Here is a 16,236-nt window from a genome sequence, read left to right as displayed (position 1 = left end):
GGAAGGCTCCCGGTGTGTTTAACCCTTGACTGGGTTGATCGCTTTACCGCGTGAAGACGGTACCCTTCTGAGTGGTCACAGTCGGTAACTTTAACAGGACTTCGGAGGGCAACGGAAAAATCGACGGCATCAGCTTATTTGGAAAACAAATCACCACTCTCTCTCTCCTCAGTTCTACTCAACTTAATATCAAGAACTGAACTGACGTCATTCCTATACCATCTTACGACTGTATCATTTACCACCCAAACATGAAGAAGTTTGGGGTTTATGTTTACACATTTATATATGCAGAAACTCAGCTAACCTGTTTGATGTATCTAGTTTTATATTACTATATTACGTAATTACTAATAAATAGTGTTTTCTTTGTAGGAGACTTCAGAGGTTCGGTTCGGATAAAGAAGTGGGCTGAGGCGTGGCAGATGCTCAACCCGGAGAAGTGTGAGGTGGTACACTTTGGAAGGACAACCTCCAAGGCAGAGTACAAAGTAAATGGCAGGATACTTGGTAGTGCAGGAGAGCAGAGGGATCTAGGTCTAAATGTCCACAGATCCCTGAAAGTTGCCTCACAGGTAGGTAGGATAGTTAAGAAAGCTTATGGGGTGTTAGCTTTCATAAGACGAGGGAAAGACTTTAAGAGACGCGATGTAATGACGCAGCTCTATCAAATAATGGTTAAATCACACTTGGAATACTGTGTCCAGTTCTGGTCGCCTCACTACAGGAAGGATGTGGAAGTATTGGAAATGGAACAAAGGGGATTTACCAGGATTCAGCCTGGTTTAGAGTGTTGGCATTATTATCAGAAATTAAGGGAGTTAGGGCTTTACTCTCCGGAGATAACGAGGATTAGAGGAGACAAAATAGAGGTATACAAGATATTCAGATAAATAGATAGAGGGGACAGCCAGCGCCTCTTCCCCAGGGCACCTGCGCTGAATAGAAGAGGACATGTCTTTAAGGGAAGGGATGGGAAGTTCAAGGGGGATATTTGAAAAAGGCTTTTCACTCACACAGTGGTTTTACTAATAAATAGTGTTTTGTTTGTAACAATACCAGACTCCAGGTGTGTTCCATTTCTGCTGGTTCTTTTAACCCGTTACGGGGTACGTAACAAAACTGTTCCAACCCCTACATCACACCCCATTTCTGTAAACCCCTTCTACCCCTACAGCACTCGGCATCTCTGCAAAACCTCCATCATCCACCCTGGTGCATACAGACGACAGCAGACCCGAGAAAGATACAGATTGAACGGTTCATAAAACACTGTTGGCCAGAAGAAACGACAGTCTGATCAAGGACCGGGGAAGCAGACAATCCAGTTCTCTCTGTTTTCCCCAATTTTGTGGACTATGAACTGATTCTTGAACTGGAATAATTTAATCAGAGGAACTGAATGTGGACACAGGAAGCTTCAGGTAATGATCTGCTAAACCTGAGACCATTCTCAAAGTCGTCATTTGTTATGTGAAGGGCGTGGACTCTGAACGGTTTCTTCACCCAGCGACAATCTAATCAGAGTAATAAACCAGAGACCATGCTCAGAGGAGCAGTTACTTGTTATGTAGAATGACATACACATCAAAGAACCAATCCGTAGTCTCGTTAGACACTGTCTGGGTTGCCTCATTTAACTGGTTTGGACCAGTCAGGGTGTAAAGATTCGAATACACAAGGCTGTGGTGGGCAGAGCCAGGTACAATATGTTGGTTGCAGCTGTGTACAATGACCAGTAACCAGGTGACCCAAGTAGGTCAGGTGACCTTGAGCCAATGGTTTGGGGATCCAATGGTTCAATTGATGTGGAACAATATAAGATTACGGATCTACAAACATGCAGGGGTGATAACTCCAGTGGCCAGAGACCAACCATTGCCGAACAGTAGGACTCCACGGACACGTGGAGATCGGGAATTGGGGATTGGAAGATGATGAGAGGTATTGTTCATGTGGATATTCAGAGTTTTTTTTTTCCCCAGTGCTGAAATGGTTGCCACAAGAGGACACAAGTTGAAGGTGCTGGGGAGTCGGTACAGAGGAGATGACAGAGGTAAGGTTTTTGACTCAAAGAGTGGTGAGTGCGTGGAATGGGCTACCGGCAACAGTGGTTGGTGCATGGAGCTTAGAAAAATAGAGGGCTATAGGTAAGCCTACTTATCTCTAAGGTAGGGACATGTTCAGCACAACCTTGTGGGCCGAAGGCCTTGTATTGTGCTGTGGATTTTCTATGTTTTCTATGTTTCTATGGAATGTCTTGCCAGTGTCGACTCTTTTCCCGGAAAATAACTTTTCTCTTCATTGATTGTTCATGTAGTGTCAGGGTTTCCAGCAGGGTGCACACAGGAAGATAAATCTACATTCATTTAGTACAAATTATAAATGATACTTGTTGCTAAATACAGATTCTCTGTATCTCATTGATCAATGTTACAAGGGTTGATTCTTGTCACAGTGGCGTCCATCATTAACATTGCCCACTAACAGGACGTGCCCTCGACACAGTGTTACCATCAGGAAGCCTAAAACCTCAGGCTCAGCGATTCAGGAACAGTTCATTTTTCCGCGCTGCCACCTGTATCTCAGTTTTGCTTTCTCTATATTTATTTATCCTTTATTTCATTGCACTGCTACCATAACGTTAACAAATTCACGACGTATGACTGTGATAATAAATCTGGTTCTGATTTTTTTTTAAATGTACCTTTGAAAGCTTTTATTCTGATTCATATGCAGGGGTGATGTGTCAGATCGAACTTACATTAGTTGAAACCCTACCAGAACCTCGTGTACTGTGCTGTAATATTCTATGTTCTGTGCTCGATCGAGTATACCGTATCTTGCTATAGTTAAGTCGATTAATTATTTAAAGCTCTGACGCCTTGCTTTTCCAGACTACTCTCAATGCGTCAGGTAAGAAAATGCAGGAGAATTTAAAGAAATAATAGGCCATAAATATCAGTACAGACCGTTGGATGATCTCGATAGCTTTGCTTGGAAAGGACTCGCCAAGAATTACGTAATGATGAATTGCCCTCGGTGTTCAGACTGCGCTGGTCATGGGGTATGAACGGAAGTATCTGGGCAAACAGGAACATTAGCGATACTCAGTATGGGCCAGTGCGTAGTAGGTCATGTCTAACCAATTTCACAGAGCTTTACGAAGTAGTTACCAGGAGTGGTGTGGAAATCAAGGCAGTGGATGCCGGCTAACGGGGACTTTGGCAAGGAATTTCTCAAGGTTCCGTATGGGAGGATGCTCGAGAAGGTTCAGTCGTTTGGCTTTCACAATGACGAAGTAAATTGGATTCGCCATTGGCTATGTTGGGGAAGCTAGAGTGTGGGAATGGACGGTTGTCTCTCTAAATGGGGACCTGTGATGAGTGAAGTGTCCCAGGGATCGGCGCTGTGCCCGTTGTTATTTGTAATCTATATCAACTATCTGGATAATAATGTTGTTAACTTTAACGACGTATAATTTGACGATGTCAACAACATTAGGGGTCTAGCCGACAGCGGGGAAGACTACGTGAGCATGAAGCAGGATCTGGACCAGCTGGAACAATGAGTTGAAAATGGCAGATCGGATTTAACACAGACAATTGTTGGATGTTGCCCTTTGAGCGGACCAGCCAGGGTTGGTCTGACACAATGAGAAATAGGGCACTGAGGAGTACGATAGAACAAATGAATCTGGAAACGCAGGTCCATAATTCAATGAAAGTTGCAGCACAGGTAGACAGGGTCGTAAAAAAAGATTTTCGCACATTGGCCTTCAGAGACCAAAGGACTAAGTACAGGAGTTGTGACGTTACCAAGCTGTTGTTTAAGTCTTCATTGGGGCCTAATTTGGAATATTGTGTGCAAGAAAGATGAAAATATGATTAAAATAATGCAGAAAAAAATTACACGGCTATTGCCGGGACGGACTGAATGTTTTTAATTAAACGGAAAGATTACGTATGTCAGCACTTTATTCCCTAGCGGGTAGAAGACTGAGGGGAGATTTGATAGAGATATACAACATCATGAGGCGGATAGAGTGCGTAAATACAAGCAGGCCTTCTCCACTGATATCGGGCGAGAATACAACTGACGATCATGTGTGAGAGTGAAATGTATGTGGGCTTTTTCCACCGATGTTGGGTGCGAATACAACTAGAGATCTAATGGAATGGTGAAATGTGAAATTTTTAAAGGAAACATGAGGGAAAACTTCTTCCCTCAGAGTGTAGACAGTGCTACCAACCCGATCAGCAATTGAGATTCCGATGTGAACGTTTAAGAGATGTTTGGATAAGTACTGGGATATGGATGGCCACGGTCCGGGTGAGATCGATGGGAGTAGGCAGTTTAAATAATTCCTCACGGACCGAATGGGCTGGAGACCCTGTTTCTGTGCAGGGGTTCCCTCTGGCTGTCTGACCGTAATCTGGGTTAGAACTTCAGTGTCTCACAGCACGAACCAATCTAGAAAGTCGTTGATACTGTTCGATCCCTTTGTCCTTGCGCACACTGAAACATGGAGACTGAGTTAATGGATGGTTACAGCATGAGAAGACGGGAACTTGGGAAGTTCTTTATTCTGTATTCTCCAATTCCCTGCGATGGTTTTGAAGGAAGACAAATGTGAGCGCGGATATTTGCTTTGCCTTCGCTGCGTTTTTAGTTTGTGTTGTGTTGTATGTTTCGTTCATTAATGATTTCAGAGGGAGACACGGATTCCACACAGGCCATGTGGATTCAGGATTAAATAGATCGAAATATGAGCGTATCTACACTCGATACGATAAATCCACGATTCACAGGTAAATTGGCATTAGGATAACTTGGTGCGTACTTGAACTGGCAATTTGGAATCGGCATTTTGGAAGGCTAGTTATTTTAATAAGCAGTAAAAGCTGCTGCTGAACACGTTGAAATGCTGTTTTTAAGTTGTAGGGCTCCATTGGAAATGATTGCCTTGAAGTCATTGTAGCATCTGCCCTGTAATATGTAAATGATAGGTCAGTTCAGCTAACGTGGCTGTTCAGTCAACAGCTGAGCGATCTGCTTACGTCATCAGCCCTATTTCCATAAATTAGCATTTTTACTGTAAAATGTAAATGACGGGATAGTTAAGATAACGTGCCGGTGCAGTCAATAGTTCAGCGATTTGCTTACATCGTCACCCCTAATTCCATTAACTTTCCAGCTGTTGCTGGGTGATCAGATTAAATCGGTTATTTCCCTCAGCCCTGTTTCTCGGAACACTGTAAATGCTGAGCCCAAAATAGAGTTGTAACTTGTACCACAATTTCGACCCTCCATGCGGAACACGGTTGTCCGCTGTCTTCCAGCAAGAATTCACCCTATCTACTACAAGATCTACCTTCTGTTAGGAAGCCAAATCTGAATCAACGAGACCAGATTTCCTTCGATCCCATGCCTCTGACTTTCTGAATGAGTCCACTATGGGGAACTGATCAAATGCCTGACCAGAATTAATGCACTGCTTTACTGTCCTGCTTCATCTGTTGGTATTATTTTCACTTTTTTTTTCAAATAATTCAATCTGGCTCATAAAGGACAACATGCCACGTTGTCTCTCCATAGCCAGACTACGTTTCTCCAAATATTCATAAATTCCTTCTTCAATAATCCTCTCCGGTAGTTTACCCACTACTGATGTAAGGCTCCCTGGTCAGTAATTCCCAGAAGTATCCCTATTATCTTTCGTCAACAAATGAATAATATTTTCCACCTCCTCCACTCCACCCCCCAAGTCTTCCAGTTCTACTTTCGTGGCCAGCGAAGACACAAAGATCCAGTCCAAAAGCTCACTAATATCTTCGCTCGCTTTCCCAAATTACCTGGACTATATCCCTGTTGGCACCGGAGAATCATCTATCATAATGTTTTCGAAGTTTCCCCCGAATCCTCTTTCAGAGCGTCTGCCGTTTTACGCTGTGTTTACATTCATCAATGTATTCAGTGAGGAGCTTCACTGCCTTTTTGGACTCCAGATACCAGTTTTCCTGTGATCTGCCCAGACTCTCTCCAGTCTCCGCCTGTTCTTGACAGTGCAATTCGCCAAAAACTTCTCAAGTCCCCTTCTACCTCTTCTAACTCCATTGTTAAATTCTTTCCTTTCTACATTCTGACCCGCTATAGCCTTACCTGATTCTTTCTTCCTAATTTTTAAATACCGTTTTTTCTTCCTCTTGAGGAGTTATTCCAAATTTCTTCTCACCCAGGGTTACATCACGCTATCATTCTATCCCTGCTTCACGGAAACAAGCCTATACAGAACCCTATCTCAGTGCTCCCAATACAATCCCCTCATATGTGTCGCGCATTTCCCTGAGTAGATTATTTCACAATTAACCTTCCTGAGTTCCTGCCAGGTAGCACCATAATTCGCTGATCCGCAGTGAAATAGATCCCATGCTCCCTGATCAAGGTAAGTGGAGTTGAGTTTGTGCCCTGTTGTTCTGTAATGCTGAGCCGCGGAAAGATATGTCACCCGATCTGATTCCTTTTCTAATATTAGATCCGGTTTGGACTGTTCGCTAGTCCACCTGTCTTCTTATAGTGACATTAATCCTTCCTGGACACAACTGAGGAATTATGCTATAGCGAAACATTTTACCTTGGGCAGTTGTCAAATTATGGTAGTTTCAGTTACCCATGTCAATAACATGGCAAATGTCCATGTCCCGCTTCCCGAACGGTTCCTCACTGTTCCCTTCGCAGGTTTTGTTTGTTAGGGGGCGGCTGTACAGAATAATCCAAATGAGGTGATCACATATCTCTGTTTGTCGCACTGTTGCCCTCCGTATCAGCAGCTGCGATAATATCCCTTGTTTCCCATCGCACTCACTTTCCAGTTTGTTACCCGAATCTGCCCATTTTGAAACATCTAAACCCCGGAAATTCCTGAAGTTATCCCTGCCCTTGTGACAGTCGAGTGTCTGTGATATTTTGGAACACACTTCAACCAGTGTAACAATCACACCAGCAACACTGAGCGTTTGTATTACTTCCGACCTGAACTGTAGGAGGTCAGCAATACTCCGCCAATTCTGCATTTCCCGGATGACCAGGCATATGATTGTTTGAATTAATGACATATTTGCCAAACCGGTTCATTGCAAAACAGCTTTATTTGAAAACTCCGCTGAATTGCCATTAGACACGGGCGTTATCTACACCGATGGCCATTTAATGTAAAAACATACTGCATTCCATTCCTCAGCTCTTCTCTGAATTTCCTCTGTGTCAGTGTATAAATACAAGTATTGGTACACATGCTGAGAATCTGCAACATGTACCCAAATTGTTGGAGGATGTATACCGGGGAATTCAAATATCTGTTCTCGTAAAAATAGTTTTGCACTTGCCATTTTAGAGAATAGACTACATTGGACATCCAAAATAATATGAAATTAGCTGATATAGAAAACAACAAAATCATCGATTTTCTCCGATTTTCCACCTCGGCATCTTTCTGATTGTCGCCGCTGTGCCGAAGCTTTCTGCGGACTCTATTTGCCACAACGATATGTCTTACGGTTAATCCGTTAAACACCAGGATTAATCCGATTGGTATCAATGGTGTTAAAATACGGTCCAGGAATGCGTATGCTTTCCACACGGGTGAATTAGCGTATTCATATGTGAGGGCGCACCGCCACGGCGTGTTGTCAATGATGACGTAAGGTTCAAGGGCAAAGTATAACGGAGCACATCTCCCGCAGCTCACTATAACCACGGTCACCATAACCACCGTTGCTGTTCTCTCGGGGCAGTATCGCTCCCGCAGCTTTCGACAACAAATTGCGATGAACCGATCGAAGGTAAAACTGACCGTGAACCAAACAGAACAGTCCATCGTTACTAACCGAAATACAAGTGTCAGAGCGCATACAGGAGTGATGAGCAGGGATCTGGAATAAACGTAGATATTGTTGGTTTGTTCCACTAAGGCAGCAACGATAACCACCAGCAGATCAGCTGTTGCCATTCCAACCAGATAACGGGTGATGCATTTGGAGAGTCCGCATTTTCCCCGAGATAGGATCACAATCGCCGTTAAGTTAACTGCAAGAAATTTGGAAAGGAAGTAGAAATTTGGTCAGCTCCCCGAATGCCCCCATTCTACCGATGCTATGCTGGGTATGGTCTGTGGAAGTGGAAAGCGTGAATCCAGTGTGTGCGGTCTCGGTCGCTGCACTCCGGCTGGAGGACAATGACGGATGTGAGTGTCAGCGGATTGGCGACCTTCCCACAGTTTAGAGCGAGGCATCCGAGTTCCACAACTCACGTCCGGTAGAACAGTCGATGGCTCCTGTAAAATACACCATTTCCTTTAGTAGAGACGAAAGAGCTGACGGGATTATTTGTAGCGGTGTCAAAGTGCAGTCAAGGAGATATAAAGCACGAGTGCTCATTTACTGACTTACAGAAGAACAGACCTACGTGTCGAAAATAGACTGGACTGTCATTTAAATAAGCTGCCAGGTTATTACAAGGTCGAAGTGTCTGCCCTGATAGAGACTCGGTTCTGGAAAAGAAGAGACCAGCATCAATTCAGAAAGCCTAGCGAAGAGAAATTGTGAAACAATGTCAATATCAGCACGAAGATACCTGATAAAAGAAAAAAAAATCACTTCGATGAAATTATGAAACAACGACAATATCGATACCAGCTTAATTGAGAAAGGAAGAAAATGCTGCGACCGATATATGAAAAATGAAAATAAAACAATCAGATGCCTGAATCCTCCATTCCGGAAACACGTTTCAACCGTCGGTAGCATCTGTGCTCAGTAACAGTGCGGATACCGCAGCAGAGTAACGACGGCACCATACATAAAGTAACCAGCTTCGGCATCTTACCGGGGACACCAACCGCTACAAGTGTGGGATAGAAAATGGCCGCGATGTAGTAAATCGCCGGATATCCCATATTCCGTCAGAAGCAGCGTTCAGTTGTACGGAACGTTTCAGCTGCTCAGATGGACTGGTGATCGGTTTAGCAGACTTTTATTGCGGAGAGAGCAATTCCACTGACGCAGTTAGCGTGGCTATCACATCAGGGACATTAGTGACAACCAACTGCACAAACACTTACGTTAAACTATTTTTATTCACTCTGTCCCCGTGTTATGTGTTTGACTCCTCAAGGGATATTGTAATCTATTTACTTTAAAACAAAACATGATGTGGATTTTGCATGTTATTTTCCATGATACCTGGTTTCAGCTATTTAAATAGGATATTGTTTTTCTGTCGTTGTTACTTGTAATGTCGGTATTCATCTTGAAGTCGACTTATTTTGTCATATTTGACGGAGAGCATTCGCTTCTGAAATTGAGGAAAAGAGTTTGCTCTGGCAGGGGAAATGGAGAACACTTCTTTATTAAAGGGGAACTTTCGTTCATTCTTTTCTTTCGTTCGTTCCAGTCATTGCGAGGGTTTGAGTGTTGGAAATCATAGTGACAGCTGGCATGTGTTTCAATACAACACGCTGCACATATTCCTCCAAACACTTTAAAAGGTCCACAGCGATATTCCAGAGACCTGTGATCAAAAATGGATCGTGTCTTCGGGAAATTAGCGAGGGCTGTGGCCAGTTTAAAGAACAATGTTTTCCAGCGCACACATGGTCCGTTTGGCAGGAACCTGAACTCTGCCAGTGAATGACATGACCACCTCATACCCGTCACGTGCGATGCAGTCTATTCAACTTTACAGATATTCTCAAGTCTGCCACAATTCTACCAATATTTCGCCATCCATTCTCTGTTTAAACAAAAGTAACAAGTAAAATCTATGAACAACTTGCAGGTTTCCAGGCGTTTCTGTTAATTGCCACAAAATTACATTCATTTTCTCCGGATTTACTGTCAGGTCTATTGCCTTTTGCGTGTCAGCATGTGCAGAACAGCGGATGTGTTCGAGCTCATCTTCCGATCACACTTCTTCCTGCTCCTGCAGTGCACCGCTCCGTGCCGATTGTGATAATCATAGCGGTGAGCGGGCCTCGGCTTATTGGAGAAAGTCTCACCACTCTGTTTCCATTGCGGAACTCGTACTAATGTGCGGCCCTCGGTTGACTCGAGCAAGTATCACCTCTGCCTTCAAATTCATCCTTCCAAAGTGAATCACTCCGTAACGTTCCGGGTTGAACTCCATCTGTAACTTCTCAGCACAGTCCTGCGTCCTGTCCCTGTCCTGTTGTAAACTGTGACAACCTTCTATACCACCCATAAATCAAACAACTTCCGCATCGTTGAAAAAACAATTACCCACCATTCCACTTCCTTATTCACATCACGTATAAAGCAGATAAATCTGAGGGTCTCAGATCAGATCTCTGCAGGACACCACTGCTACCAGTATCCATGGAGAAAACGCTCCATCCACAACTACCGTCTGCCTTCTTGGGCGTCAGTCCTGAATCCACAAGCCAACTGTCCCAGGGCACAAAGCTTTTTGAAAGGTCCTGCCATGGTTAATCGACAGGATAACAGTCACATCCTCACAAATTGAACCAGGCTCGTGAGACATGATCTGCCCCTGACAAAGCCATGCTGAGTCTCCCAAGTTAGGCAATGCTTCTCCAAACTCCTCGTAAATCTTGTTTCTAAGAACGTTGTCCAATAATTTGCCCATCACCGAAGTAGGACTCACCGCTTCCCGCAGTCACCCAACGTTTCTCCCGACCACACAAGAGGACTTATCTATCCCAATCTACTTTTTGTACAGAAGTTCCAGTACATCCTCGCTTTTAACCTTGATACTGTATGGTGTCGCTCATCGGCCCGTTTAACCCTCTCTCCACAAATATCCCTCTGACTTGTGAATACTGAACTGAAGTCTTCATTCAGGACCTGCCCTTATTCCCCCGAATTTACAGGCTTGTATCAGTTTCTATCCCCGTTCGGTCCTACTCATTCCAGTCATGCGTTTTCTTCGCATATTTCTATAGTGGCTTGGAGGATTCCATAAAGCTACTGCAATTCTTCTGTAGACGTCTTTATTTATCCTAATTCCATTCCTCAATTTGTCCCCGGATACTTTGAGAATCTACAGTCATGTCTGACCCTTGCTTTCTAATCCTGAGGTCATCTTCCTAAAGCTTATTTCTTACTCTTGACCAGATGTTTCACATCTCTTGTCAACCATGGTTCCTTCACCCTACCGTCCTTTCCCTGTCTGAAAGGGGCAAAACTATCCAGAACTCCGTATAAGTGCAGCCTAAAATACCTTCACATTGCCATTGTGTATTTCCCAGGACCTATCCGTTCCTGATTTATGCTTTGATGTTCCAGCCTAATATTGTCATAATTCCACTTATACAGTTAATTACTTGGCCGACTGACACAAGGATGTGGGACGAGAGCGGGTAGAGTGATGAATTTGGACCCTGAACCGGGGCTGTGAGTAGAGCGTGGGACAATGGGATGGGTATGGGGAATGACACGATATTGTGGGGACACGGCGAGGCATTGAGGATAGAAACATGGAACCATAGAATATTACAGCACAGAAACAGGCCTTTTGGACATTCTTAACTTTGCCGAACCATTTACACCAGGATTAATCCGATTGGTAGCAATGGTGTTAAAATACGGTCCAGTAATTCGTATCCTCTCCACACGGGTGAAGTAGCGTGTTCATATGCGATGGTGCACCGCCACGGCATGTTGTCAATGATGACGTAAGGTTCAAGGGCAAAGTAAAACGGGACACATTTCCCGCAGCTCACTATAACCACGGTCACGATAACCACCGTTGCTGTTCTTTCGGTGCAGTATCGCTCCCGCAGCTTTCGGCAACATATTGCGATGAAGCGATCGAAGGTAAAACTGACAGTGAACCAAACAGAACAGTCCCTCGTTACAACCCGAAATACAAGTGTCAGAGCGCATACAGGAGTGATGAGCAGGGTTCTGGAATAAATGTAGATATTGTTGGTCTGTTCCACTAAAGCAACAACGATAACCACTATCAGATCCGCTGTTGCCATTCCAACCAGGTAACGGGTGATGCATCTGGAGAGTCCGCATTTTCCCCGAGAAAGGATCACAATCGCCGTTAAGTTAACTGCAAGAAATTTGGAAACAAAATAGAAATATGGTCAGCTCCCTGAATGCCCCCATTCTACCGATGCTATGCAGAGTATGGTCTGTTTGGAAGTGGAAAGCGGGAAACCAGTGTGTGCGGTCTCGGTCGCTGCACTCCGGCTGGAGGACAATGACGGATGTGAGTTTCAGCGGATTGGCGACCTTCCCACAGTTTAGAGCGAGGCATCCGAGTTCCACGACTCACGTACCGGTGAGCAGTCGATCGCTCCTGTAAATAACACCATTTCCATTATTAGATGTGAAAGAACAGACGGGATTATTTGTAGCGGTGTCAAAGTGCCATCAAGGAGATATAAAGCTCGAGTTCTCATTTACTGACCCACAGAAGAACAGACCTACGTGTCGTAAATAGACTGGACCGTCATTTTAATAAGCTGCCACGTTGTCATAAGTTCCAGGTATCTGCACAGATAGAGATTCGGGTCTGGGAAAGCAGAAACCAGCATCACTTCATAAAACCTAACGAAGTGCAATTATGAAAGATTGACAATATCGACACCAACTTAATTGAGAAAAGAAGAAAACACTGCGATCGAACTATAAACAAATGAAAATAAAACTATTGGATGCTTGAATCCTCCATTCCGGAAACAAGTTTCAGCCGACGGTAGCATCTGTGCTCAGTAACAGTGCGAATACCGCAGCAGTGTAACGACGGCACCATACATAAAGTAACCAGCTTCGGCATCTTACCGGGGACACCAACCGCTACAAGTGTGGGATAGAAAGTGGCCGCGATGTTGTAAATCGCCGGATATCCCATATTCCGTCAGAAGCAGCGTTCAGTTGGACGAGCGTTTCAGCTGCTCAGATGGACTAGTGATCGGTTTAGCAGACTTTATTAAGGAGAGACCAATTCCACTGAGGCAATTAGGGTAACTATCACGTCAGGGACATTAGTGACAACCAAATGCACAAACACTTACGTTAAACTATTTTTATTCACTGTCCCCGTGTCCTTAATTTGACGTCTCATGGGATATTGCAAACTATTTACTTCAAAACAAAATATGATGTGCTTATTTTCCATGTTATTTTCCATGATACCTGGCTTCAGCTATTTAAATGAAGATTTATTTTGTCATTGTTGCTTTTAAATCAGGAATTCAGCTTGAAGTCGATTTATTTGGAACATTTGACAGAGCACATTCGCTTCTGAAATTGAGGGAAGGAGTTTGTTCTGGCGGGTGAAATGGAGAACACTTCTTTATTAAAGGGGAACTTTCATCATCTTTTCTTTCCTTCGTTGCAGTCATTCCGGGCGGTTTGAGTGATGGAAATCACAGTGACAGCTGACATGTGTTACAATAAAATACACTGCACATTTTCCTCCAAACACTTTAAAAGATCCACAACGATATTTCAGAGACCTGTGATGAAAAGGGGAGAGTGTCCTCGGGAGATTAGCGAGGGCTGCGGACAGTTTGAAGAACAATGTTTTCCAGCGCACACGTGGGCCGTTTGGCAGGAACTTGACCTTTGCCAGTGAAGGACCTGACCGCCCCATACCCGTGACCTGCGATGCAGTCTGTTTAACTTTAAAGATATTCTCAGACCTGCCACAATTCTACAACTATTTATCCATCCATTCGGTCTTTGAACAAAAGTAGCAAGTGAAATCTTTGAACAATCAGCAGGTTCCCAGCCTGTTCTATTATTTGACAGGACTTTGTATTTACTGTCTCCTGATTTACTGACAGGTATATAGCGGAAGTGTTCAAGCTCACCTTTCAATCACATTTCTTCCTGCTCCTGCAGTGCACCGCTCCGTGCCGATTGTTGTTCCTGTACCGATGAGCGGGCCTCGGCTTATTGGAGAGAGTCTCATCACTCTGATTCCGTTGTGGAACTCGTACTAAAGTGCGGCCCTCGGTTTATTGGATTGAGTTTCATCAATCTGTTTCCATTGTGGAACTCGTGCTAATGTGAGACCCTCGGTTCACTCGAGAAAGTATCACCTCTGCCTTCAAATTCATCCTTCCAAAGTGAATCACTCCGTAACGTTCCATGTTGAGCTCCATCTGTAACTTCCCAGAGCTGCTCTGCGTCCTGTCACTGTCCTGTTGTAAACTCTGACTACCTTCTATACTATCCATAATTCGACCAACTTCCAAATCATTGCAAATGCAATAACTCACCGTTCCACTTCCTTATTCACATCGTTTCTAAAGCTCAGAAATCGTGGGGTCTCAGAACAGATCTCTGCAGGACACCATTGGCACCAGCATCCAGGGAGAAAACACTCCACCCACAACTACACTCTGCCTTTTCTGACGTCAGTCCTGAATCCACAAGCCAACTTTCCCCGAATACCAAACCTTCAGAAAGGTCCTACCATAGTTAACCGTAAGTATAACCGTCACATCCTCACAGAATTCAACCAGGGTCCAGGGTCGTGAGACATGATCTGCCCTTCACAAAGCCATACTGCGGCAGGTCCAAAAGGCCAGGCAGGACGTTGAGACCCTTTTGGGTCCCAAGACAAGGCTAGGACCCAGGGTTTCGTCCCTTTGAAGAGGAGGAAGAATGGAGCGGAGTGATTAGTCGGTTACTCCAAATTATGGGCGAGTTCGTCTCTGGCGTTTTTCCCGCGCAGGGAGGGAACAATTCCTTTCATACCCTCTCGACCTTAAATCCGACTCGCCTTCACGCTCTCATGACCTCCCGCTACGACTACAGACGGGAAGAGCAACTGAACAGGAATTAAAGAAAGGGAAGATAGAATAAGAAAGTAAATTACCACAAAATAATAAAAAAATGGATAACAGAAGTTCTTTGATTCGGAGCAAGAAGGCTGGGAGTGAAGGCTGGTTTCGGGAGCAAATGCAGTTTTTACTACTCGGAGTAAAAGAGAGGCAGGACTGCTCAGCGGCTTGACGTCAACCAGTTGAGCGCGAAGGGTTTAAAGAGAAGATCGCCAGATCCAGCGGGCAGCGTCGGAGCGAGCAGCGGATTGACAGGCAGCAGAGTGTTAGGGCTTTGGCTGAACGGAAGAGGCGAGGTAGGTTTAACAGTGTTACCTGTAAAGGAGGAAGTATATGTGTGAGTCCGGTTTTCTGTGCTCGGTGTCAGATGTGGAAGGTCCTGGAGACTCCCAGCCTCCCGGATGGCCATATCTACACCCGGTATGTCGAGCTGCAGCTCCTATGAGACCGAGTTAGGGGAACGGAAATGCAACTCGATGACCTTCGCTTGGTCAGGAAGAGCGAGTAGATGACAGAAAGGAGTTATAGGCAGGTAGTCACACCGAAACCACGTGTAGTATGTATGTCAAGTATGTCAAGAGCAGGAGGATAGAACGTGAAAGAATAAGAGCTATCAAGTGTGACAGTGGGAAAATGTTTATGGAACCGGAGGAAATAGCAGAGGTACTTAATGTATACTTTCCTTCAATATTCACTATGGAACAGGAATTTGGTGATAGTAGTGATGACTTGCAGCAGACTGACAAGCTTGAACATGTAGATATTAAGAAAGAGGATGTGCTGGAGCTTTTGGAAAGTATCAAGTTGGATAAGTCGCCAGGACCGGATGAGATGTACCCAGGCTACTGTGGGAGGCAGGAAGGAGATTGCTGCGCGTCTGGCGATTATGTTTGCATCGTCACTGGGGACGGGAGAGGTTCCGGAGGATTGGAGGGTTGCGAATGTTGTTGTTTTATTCAAGAATGGTGGTAGAGATAGCCCAGATAATTATAGACCAGTGAGTCTTATATCAGTGGTTGATAACTTGATTCGGAAGATCGTGAGAGACATGATTTATGAACAATTGGAGAAGTATAATATGATAAGGAATAGTCAGAATGAATTTGTCAAGGGCGGGTGGTGCCTTATGAGTCCGTTTATTTTGAGGATTTGACTAAACACATTGATGAAGAAAGAGTGGTAGATGTATTCTGTATATAGATTTCAACAAGACATTTGATAAGATACCCCATGCAAGGCTTATTTAGAAAGTAGGAAGGCATTGGATCCAATTGGAAATTGCTTTGTAGATCCAGAACTGGCTTGCCACAGAAGGCAAAGAGTGGTTGCAGATGGGCATATTCTGCATGGAGGCCGGTGACCAGTGGAGTGCCTGAGGGATCTGTTTTAGGACC

This window comes from Hypanus sabinus, unplaced genomic scaffold, assembly GCF_030144855.1.
Source record: "Hypanus sabinus isolate sHypSab1 unplaced genomic scaffold, sHypSab1.hap1 scaffold_199, whole genome shotgun sequence".
In the NCBI taxonomy this organism is placed as follows: Eukaryota; Metazoa; Chordata; class Chondrichthyes; order Myliobatiformes; family Dasyatidae; genus Hypanus; species Hypanus sabinus.
Note: the sequence above shows the minus strand (reverse complement) of the source record.